Source organism: Thermobia domestica, chromosome 4 (assembly GCF_964235325.1).
Source record: "Thermobia domestica chromosome 4, izTheDome1.hap1.1, whole genome shotgun sequence".
Lineage (NCBI taxonomy): Eukaryota > Metazoa > Arthropoda > Insecta > Zygentoma > Lepismatidae > Thermobia > Thermobia domestica.
Window position 1 is genome coordinate 33,437,113 of NC_137457.1, and position 11,140 is coordinate 33,448,252.

Sequence of the window (11,140 nt, forward strand, 5' to 3'; positions counted from 1 at the left end):
GGTGATGCAGTGAAGTGAAAAAAAAAATTTGTACGATGTTCCTGGTGTGCCATCTTTATATTTGTCATGTCGGTGCTACTATATTGGACTTATAAAAAATGTTTTTTTTTCAAAGAAATTGAAGAGGGCGTATTTTGAGATATTCAAAGTCAAAGGTTAGTCCTTGATGAAACTTGATATATCATCTTCTTTGTAGTAACTTTATTAAATATATCGTAGTCTGCAAGAAAACGTAGACTATTTAGAATTTTGGGTGCGCATCTTGCGGGAAGGGGGAGAAGGAAGGGAAAGAAAAGGTTAATAACGGAAAGGGGGTAAAAAGTAATGCAACTTAGCGTGTATCCAAACGACACGAATCCCACCGGGGATCGAACTCAGGAGAATGTCTGTCGAGACCCTTATGTTAGGAAGATTAAACTTAATATGTAAGTTCCTTCTAGGTAAATTCATCAAGTACATAATAGTCTGGAAAAGACTGTAGTAGGCCTATATTTAATTGCTTGGGTTGTGGATCCTAGGGCGGGGTTCAATGGGGAGTGGTTTAAACTTTATGTCAATAATAAAATATTTCAGGAAGGGGAAATTAAGTTTAAGCATACCTTGAGACAGTTCTCATCACAGGTGGTCATCCTCCCCCATTTTGCCCTCGTGGGGGCCGCCCTCACCTTCAACTACTAAAATGAGGGTGAGGTGAGGGTGAGGGCGTTGGAGGGTGAGGGCAATAAAGTAATTGAATGTGAGTGTGAGGGCGTCAATGGAGGGTAAGTGTGAGGGAGAGTCAGTGTGAGGGCGTCAACGGATTGTAAGTGTGAGGGAGGGTGAGTGTGAGGGCGTCAATTAAGGGTGCGAGTAAGGGTTCATAAAATTAATTATCTTGCAATTGTTCATTTCTGGAAAATATGTTAGAAAATGTAATGTAGCTTTTTTTCTTAGAATTAATCGTCGTTCACAGAAAATCGTCATATCAATATTCCATCAGTTTCATACGCTTTTCATTCTCGAAGACAAGATGTTTCTAATAGCTTTATTACTTTTCTATATTTATATATTTTCACTTTATAGAAATAACAATTACGAAATATATAAAAATATGTAGTGCAAGTTTTTGGACACCGAAAATTTCAAAGTTTAACGAAAGTAACCCATTAAAAATACTAGAAGTTCTGAGGATATAATGTTTTATTTTCATATATTCGTTCAGAAGAGAAACTAATAAATATTCATATATTCATTCATTTTGAAATTGTAACTAAGAAAAAGCTTTACTTCTTCTTCTAAGGGAAAAATATATATAAGAAAAGTACAAAGCTGTAAGCCATAATAAACAGCATTATGTTTGATTATCAAATAAAAGGATATTTCTTGCATTTGGCTATATACGTATTTTTAGACTTCTAAACTACCCTATGCATATGAAAGGGAAGTCTTATAGAACGGCTGTGTCCGTCTGTGTGTCTGCCTATCAACAGGTATCACATCAAAATCGGTAAGAGTTATTGACAAGCTGTTTTCGGGAATCGATCCATCATCCCAGTAATAGGTTGAATCTCCTTCAACAACAACCTACATAACAGGTACCCTCAAATAACCTTGGCAGTCAATCTGTTAAACCGGAAGTGGTAGAAGTCGGAAATTTCCGGTTTCAAATTAAAGACCACGAGTTAAAAACGGTAATAGCAATCGGCAAACGGTTTTCGGAAATAGGTGGATATGAAAGGAACCACTTTAACTCCTGCATTTCTACTAAAATTGGAAGTGGTAGGATCCACTACTACATCAGGTTTCAATATTTATTTTCATAAACATAAAAGGATAAGAGCTATCGGCAAACGGTCTTTGGGAATCAATTCTGCATTGCCAGAATAGGTTCCATCTCTTTCAACAATCTTAGTTAAACGGGAAGTCGTAGAAGTTGACCATATCTGGTTTCAACAAACATATTCATAACTCATAAACATAGCTAGCGATAAAGAGTTTTCTGATATCGATCTAAGGTCTTAAGGGGACAAACCAACTGTACTCCTGTTATTCCACTAAAATCGAAGGAGGTATAAATTCAGTAATACTTCTGGTTTCAATATTGATTTTCCTAGACCGAAAACGGTTACTGCTATCGACAAGCGGTTTTCGGGAATCGATTCAGCATCCCAAGAGTAGGTTCTATCTCTTTCACCAATCTTCGAGTTAAACCAGAAGCTATGTTGAACCACTTCTGGTTTCAACAATATTGGTCATAACTCAAAAACGGTAAGAGCTATTGAGAAACGGTTTTCGGAAAACGATTCGTCTTTCCAATAATAGGTTCCATCTGCTTCGTCAACCCAATATTTAAACCGTAAGTAGTAGAAATCAACTACTTCCGGTTTCTAATATTTCCAGTTTTACTATTGAATTTGTTTAGTTTGGAAGTTTACCGTACTTTCATACTGTAGAACGATACTCGCTTGTTCTATCATAAAATTCTTATGTTATCAAATACTAGGTTTATTACCAGGTACTCAATAATACTTATATATTTTCCCATTATAGAACCTAGAAAGTTGGAAGATTGTAAATTGCTGTAATGTCATATTTCTATTCATGGAGTCAATCAATATCATGGCTTAATGTGGAGTTAATACTTGATAGTGAATATTTGTTTAGAATGGAAATTGGAAGTTTCAAGCGGAAAATTTTCCACTTCACATCACTAGTTGCAGGGATGGTTTCAGTAGAGCAATTGTTAATATGTACATATAATGGACGGAGCAATGTAAAGGAGATTTTTTCTTCTAGGGTAGAAAATGTTTTTTTTGTAGCTGTACTTTATTTGAAGAGGAGCCAAGTTAACTTTGTGGTGGACAAACACGGTATGCGGTGGTTTTCTCTGGGTTCTTCCACTTTCTTCACTCCATCATTTGATTCATTTCTCATAATCATCGTCTCTCTTAGCCTCGAAGCATAATCGTGGGACGTTAAACTGAACATTTCGTTTCATTTTATTTGAAGGAGAACATTCCTTAGCAGCGATTATCTGAAGCAGAGATCCTTGGGTTGGTTCGATTCCGTGCCTGACATAAGTTCCACGATAGGGAGAAAAGCTCAATTAAATATAAAACCTAATTGTATTTATAATGGTTTTCATATAAAATTGTAGTCCTAAATTTAAACAGTTTACCTTTTTTTATTATTATTAAATTAAATATTTCCCTTTTTCTTTAGTAAGTGGTGGCTTGTTGGTAGTGGCGTCATTAGGTCTAATTTAGGGTGCTCAAGCCTCTACAATTTCTTACAAGCACACCTAAATTTCTCTATGTTACATACTTTTAGAAAAGATGATACTAAGAAAATCTACCGAAATTACAGTATTGACGAATTTCCTCCCAAATGCAAGAGAAGGTGCACACACACCTTAAAATTCAGTATCTTCACAGAGTAATTGATCGTTGATTATTAATATTCTGTTACTATATGAATAGCTCCTTTAAAATATGAACTGTTGCACAGGGCAAATTTTAAGTAGGTGACTTTTAATATTTGATTACTTTATAAGGTAATTAATATTTTATCTTTTACTGTATTCTAATATTATTTCGTGCAAATAGGGATGCGCACGAGACAAGATCAGAGATGGTCATCCTCTCTCATTTTGCCCTTATGTGGGCCACCCTCACCCTCACCTCACCCTCATTTTAGTAGTTGATGGTGAGGGCGTTGGAGGGTGAGGGCGATCAAGTAATTGAAGGTGAGTGTGAAGGCTTCAATCGAGGTGAGTGTGAGAGCATCAATGGAGGGTGAGTATGAGGGCGTCAATGGAGGGTGAGTGTGAGGGAGGGGAGGGCGTCAATGGAGAGTGAGTGTGAGAGATTGTGTGTGTGTGGGCATCAATGGAGGGTACGTGTGAGGGTGGGTGAGTGTGAGAGCGTCAATGGATGGGGAGGGTGAGTGGAGGGCGTCAATGGAGGATGAGTTTGATGGAGGGTGAGGGCGAGGGGCGTCAATTGAGGGTGAGGGTAAGGGAGGGTTAGGAAAAATGACCATCTCGGCTTCCCATAACTATATTTCCCTGTGCACACCGGGCATTTCAGCTAGTATTTCATAAATGAATGTCACATGTATAGTTCTAAATATTACAATTCGATATTGGTGGTGAGTATCTGTTTTCTCGTTCAATCTCGTGTACACGCCTGCCGAATAAAGTTTCATTCCATTTTGTTGTTTCATGATAATGGAGACATATTTCTGAGCCTACCCTTACTTACCTAATAATGACCTAACCACAATTTATAATTTGAAAATGCACTAAAGAGAGTTTGCGAAAAGATCTTTCCTTTTACCCAACACATGTCGTTTAAATATGTCATATACCTAGGCAGTGGCGTACCGAAGGGGGAGTTGTAACCCCTCCCATTGAGTCTTTCATATACTACGGAAGGTCAGTTCACCTAAGGTCAATTTTACAGAACTGATGACGAGCACAGCGTAGGAGAAGGAACCATAAGTCAGTAACCCGTGAATCCAGTAATGATTCACGTATAACACTGTGGAAGTTGTTGTGGTGATCAGCTAGTATGTCTGTTAAAGTGGCATCTTCTTGTGAAGGTCACATTTGTGCACTTTCCGATGCTAAATGCAATGAGTCGATGATTGTGAAAATGTGTGCGACAAGCAGGAACAATATCAGCAGGCGTGCAGTAAGAAGGGTAATAGCACTGTAAAAGCACCGGCCCTACCTATCAAGATCAAATCGTGAAAGTGAAGAATAAACGGGCCTGTCCAGCGAGAAAACCATGCGTTGTGAGAAACATCAGGGCAGCAGTTGTGAAGAAGAACCCAACCCCCAAAGTAACCTTGTCATTTCATGCAGGAAGTCACAGAGCACATTAAGTCGCATCATAAAGGACAATTTGCAAATAAAAAAAGCGACATAAGGCGATGGGTCATAAGTTATCACCAAGGCACATTCAAGTGAGATTCAAGAATGTTATATGAACAGTACCTTTCAGATAACAAATGGTAGTGAGTTGTCAGTCTGGAAGAAGCCTGGATCTACCTTCATGACACCAATAACACTAGTTAACAAAGGTTTTGTTACATAAAAGGAAATACCTGTTCTTAAAGGAACTTTTTGCGCTGAATTCGAATATGCACTCGGTTTTTCTCCATCACGTACGATTTTCCCGTAACAGAGGGATTTTCGGGAAAATCCCTCAAAAATTTCCCTTTTCGTTTATTTTACACCCCAAGATCTTGTCCCCTTGCATATACTAACATAGAAATTATAGCTAAGTATACTTTGATTCATATTTAACAAACCCTCCAAGTTTCGTAATAATCGCTTTACTCTTTCTAGAGAAATAAATATGTTTGTATGTATACTGTGTGTACTGTTTATTGCACCTTATAGTAATGCTTTCAGATCTCTTAAGTTGAGGTAAAACGTTTTGCTTTATTACCACAAACACATATATAAAATATAATACAATATAATTTACAAGTGTGACAATTTACAATAAACAATAATAAAAATGTACCAAAAGGTCATGAAAAGACAATCAAAACCATCACAATATATGAAACTTCCATTGGGTTACAAAAACGTACACTACTTTCTTCTTTTGTAAGAAATGTTGCATTCTCTAACAAGACCGCAACAATAGTCCCCCGTCATTGAAGGATCCCATCGTCCCTGGTACCTTTTCTCCATTGCCATTATATCTTGGTGGAATCTTTCCCCCTGTTCGTCGCTGAGAGCACCTAGGTTAGCAGGAAAGAAGCTGAGGTGGGAGTGCAAAAAGTGGATTTTTAAAGACATCCTACAACCCAACTCTTTGTATTTCTGTATCATGTCCTGTACGATTTCTGTGTAACTCTAAGCTTTGTTATTGCCCAGAAAGTTGCGCACAACACACTTAAATGCTGTCCAGGCAGCTAGCTCAGCACTGTTTAAATTGCTGTCAAAGCTATCATCAAGCATTAATTTCCTAATTTGGGGACCAATAAACACTCCAGCTGAAATCGTAGCATCGCTCAGGTTAGGGAACTTATCTCGCCTATACTTGAAACCTTCACCAGATGTGTCCATGGCTTTGACAAAGTTTTTCATAATTCCTAACTTGATATGAACTGGCGGTAGTAATATCTTATTAGGATCTACCAAAGGAGCGTATTTGACGTTGCATTCTCCAGGTACGTAATTCACTCTAGGTTCCCATTCCTTTACTTCATAATGTTTGTCATCAGCTCGGCTATCCCATAAAGATAAAAAACATTGGTACTTCGTGTAACCGCACTGCAGTCCTAATAAAATACCAACTACCTTGAGATCACAACATATTTGCCAACAATGGTCCTTGTAATTTATAAGATTTAGCAAAGTTGGCATGATGTCATAGGATTCCTTAATCTTCACTGAGTGCGCAAGTGGTATAGAAGGTTTTTTATTTCCATTATGTAAAAGGACAGCTTTAAGGCTGACCTTTGACGCGTCGATAAATAACCTCCATTCTTATGGAACGTAAGGAATTCCTAGCTCCGCCATCAACCCATTTATATCCGTACATACGCACACATTATCTTGCATTGAGAAATAGCTTGAAAATTGAACATGCTTTTTCCTGTACACTGATATGTTCGTTTCTGCATCCAATAAGTTCCACTGCTGGAGCCTTGATCCCAGAAGTTCCGCCTCTTGTTTTGTCAGGTGCAAATCACGGACTAGGTCATTAAGTTCACATTGCCGCATGAAATGTGGCACGCGAACACGGTTAGGGATGAGCGTTGGATCCTTGGATGTACATGTTGATGTCGATGGTTCATCAAGGTCATGATCATCATCAGAGTCTTTTGGCCATATCTCTTCCCAGTTGGTAGGGGGCTCGGGAAGTGGAAGTTGTCAACAAAGAGTCTGTATTCTATTCTTTCTTTCTTTTGCATTCTGTTACATTTGGTAACAAATATTGATAACCATTTCATGAACAAAACGAAAAAACTTGGAGAATTGTATATATATGTATTAAGATATACATATGCTGTACGTTTAAAAAAATATACGTTGGAAGTACATTCTATTTTTATACACGTTTCTAATTTACAGAGAGCAAAACAAGTGTCTTGTTGACTATTGTAAATATTCAATTTTATGTCTGTGTTTGTAGTAATAAAGCAAATCGTTTTTACTCCAACTCAGGAGATCTGAAAGCATTACTCTCAGGTGCAATAAACAGTACACACTGTATACATACAAATACATTTATTTCTCTAGAAAGAACAAAGCGATTTTTACGAAACTTTTAGGGTTTATTAAATACAAATCAAGGTATACTTAGGTATAATTTCTATGTTACTATATGTAAGGGGACAGAAGCTAGGGGAATAAAATATCTGAAAAGGGAAATTTTTGAGGGAATTTCCCGAAAATCCCTCTGTTAGGTAAAACTGTACGTGATCGAGAGAAACCGAGTGCATATTCGAATTCAGCGCATAAAGTTCCTTTAAGATCAGGTGATTTTTCTCATGTAACAAACAAAAAGTTTAAATTTGTTAACTAGTGTAATCCGAGCGCCATGTTTTATTCACCACATGATGCAAGAATAGCGGCGAGTCCGTCCGTGAATGTCGCCGGAAGTTTTCGAATTGCTTCATGATGGTGGATGGTTTCTGCGCCAGTGGGAAGTTGCCTATGCATCGTGTGAATTTCGAGGACAAGGTAAATGCAGCTTACTTTCAAACGAACACCACGGAGCTCTTATACAGAACGCACATCCCACAGTTGTATGGCAGGGATACCCAGAAGGTGTGGATCCACATGGACAAAGTCACAATGCTCGCAGTTCTGTCGCGTATTATCGGCGTATGGCAACGGAGACTGGTAAGTCTGTTATACCGTTCTCGTTCAAACCTGTGGAGTCACCAGATGCGTAGCCAATGGACTCACACAAACGAGGACTCACACAAAGGCGTCCCACTACCATAGAGGACTCTGGAAAGCTTGTCAAGCAGTGTGGTCTACAATACACCTCAGACACCTTCTACGCGCAATGCTTCAGTGTCAATTGCGTTGCAGGGCAATAGTCCAGTCTCGTGGCCGCCACACCGAGGACAAACGCTGGTGCAGGAAGGACTTGTCTGAGCAAGTGAGCGCACAAACTTTGGCCATCTTAGGTGAATTGAATTCTGTATGGAAATGGTAAACAGTTTTATTTAAATCTTGGGAAAGAGACATTCTCTCTGTATTAGAAGTTCATCTATACGTATGACGATACATCACTCCAAATGTTTAGAATATATTAACTGGCATAGTATATAGTTATCCTGGGGGGCAAAAAAAGGAAAGGATTTTTACTAAAATTAAAGATTGTAGTATGGTGGCACGTACTCCACGCAGGAATTTACATCGGAGGAGGGGTCCAAATTCAATGTGAAGATAAATTATTTTCAAATTTGTAAAATCAACCCAAATATTAGACTAAATTTACAGAAAAGTGGTAATTTTGGGTTGAGGTGTTCGGACTACGAGGACACCCCCTGAGTACGTCCCTGGTAGTGTGTCACTTCTACCGATTTGAGTTCATCTACAGAAGTAACTGTGCTAACGTAACGGAAGCTCGAAGAAACTGTATAAACGATTGCTTGAGGCACGGGAAAAAGTGAAAATTTATTCTAGAAAGTAGGAAGATAATAATAATAATAATAATATTAATAATGTATTTGTTGTTTCCCCTTATTGTATATTTCTTGCTACGCCTATGTACCTAAGTATAATTCAATCGTTTTACTACTTTTTAGTACTTTGATTGATTACGAACACCAGTCACAATGATAAGATGTATTTTTCGCAATCGATGAAATTATTGTTGCACATGAGGCAAGAAATGCCCATGACGATGTCGCACCTCTTAAACCCACAATACTCTTGTTTGTTTTCCTATTTCAACTATGTAAAAGATAAGATTTTGTATCCTAAGAAAACGCCAATATAAATAGCATGGCAATTTCGTCTTTCCCCTTAGACCGCTAAAAAAAATAAAAATATTTACTTTTGGAAATTTTCTTGTCGGTTACTCCTGAAAGGTTACAATCATGCTAAATTTTACCACTCTCATCCTGCTGGAAGTACCTAAACATTTATATAGAAAACTTTCCATATAAATAACATGGGAAAGATTTTTCAGTTCCTTATAAAAACACTATAAGGTTGGAAATTTTCAAATTTGATGATTCGCTTAGATAACGATAACGAAAACGTACAAGCATACCGAATTTCAAGTTTTTATTCCAATTTTAAGTATCTAAAACGTGAGATTATAGGTCCAAAAAAGACCCATTTAAATAACATGGGGAACGTCTTCATTCCTCTTTAGTAGAGATGCAAGCGCTCGAAAAAAAACGGCTTTTTTGGGGAAAACTCGGTTTTTTCTACTTTGCTTTTTTAACCTCGAAAATAAATCATGAATTTCGAAAAGATATTTCAAACAATTTTACTCCTCAACATATTTACATTATGAATTCCAAAGGATTAACCAATGTATATAATAAGATTTTTTTAAACCTCCTACATACAAAAGTAAGCAAGGTTGGCAAGAACCATCGTTGTTTTTGAAAATGCCAAAAACCCGTTTTTTGGGGGAGTTTAATTTATGTTTTTGGTTTAAACGTGGTTTTTTGGGTTTCGATATTTTGTCTCATGTGTTTATATTACATATTGACAAAAATAAGTTTGTTTCGCCTTGGTGTCATTATGCAACAACGGGGTTATGCTGGAAGAGGTCACATAAGCTTAAAGAAGTCCGGTCAGTAAATTTCTTAAATTGAGAAACTCCCGCCCTAGCCATCGGGAAAATCCCGTCATTGCTCTAAATGTAAAACAATAACGGAAAAATCCTGTTATTGGTTTGCATGTAAAATTTAAAAGTCAACGTATCATAATCAGTACGCTAAAACTGAGGTATTAAATTACAAATTTAGTACGTACATATCATTGAAAGTACAATCCAAGTTAATGTTGGAAGCTCCGTAGGCAATCGATAAATTTTGCCAATTTATAGCAATATATTTAAGCAACCTTTGCTTCTTTATAAAACAAGAGGCATTCAGGCATGCAGAAGTACACAATTTGGTTTCGTTTCGTATGTTCAAGCTTAACATCCTTACGTAATACCGAGGTTATTTAAGGAGAAGACTTTCGCTTAATGTTACATCCGAACCGCTACTTTGTTTACGCTTGAAAAAAGGGTTGTGGTTCGACCGGAAATTGAACATGGGACACCTTGGTTCAAAGGTGGAAAGGAAATAAAACTATTGCAGATGGTTTGATGTGTGGACACGTCACCATGAAGCTCACACGATTCGCATTTTTCGTTCTTTTTATTTTTTTTTTTGTTTTAAACCAGTTGTTTATTGAAAAAATTAAAAATACAGCTGGTGTAAACCAGGCAACCCTAAAAGTAAATACTTCTTTAAAAATACTCAAATAAGTAGCAAATTTCTATGTAGTATTTTTACTTCAAAATATTCCATACCCCCTTTTTGGAACAAAATAAAATTAAAATAAAACATAAGAAAAATACTTAGATATATATGATACACTTAAAGGCTGCACATCTAGAGCTTTTGGTTGTATATATTCTTGAAATTCTACAGTTTTATATAAGCACCATCACGGTTTACTCAGTCCTCAAGTTTTCTGTATTTTTAACAAGAGGGATTCAATATATGAAGGGTGTGATGTAAGAACATGGTGCACTATTTTACTATTTAACTATTTTTAGAAATTAGAAATTTTCTGCTTCACTTCCATTCTGAAAGTCGGAAAACTGATTTTTCACATAAGACTATACATGAAGGATTAAACGAAGCGGTATGCGTTGCTGTCTATCTGGTGCTGCATAATTCAGCAATTGAAAATTTGTTAGTTACCATGTTCTTGGCTGAATACGCGACAAAACGTACTAGCGACAAAACGTACCACCGACAAAGCGTACCACTTACCCTGAGAGCTGCTTGTGAATAGTTTTCTAAAAACGCTTTTAATAATGACAAGCGACAAAACGTACCACTTGCCTGGAGGGCTACTTGCGAAGAGTCTTCCAATCAGCCATCAAAAAATGACAGGCGACAAAACGTGCCACTTGATAGGACGGTATATAAGTATATATATATC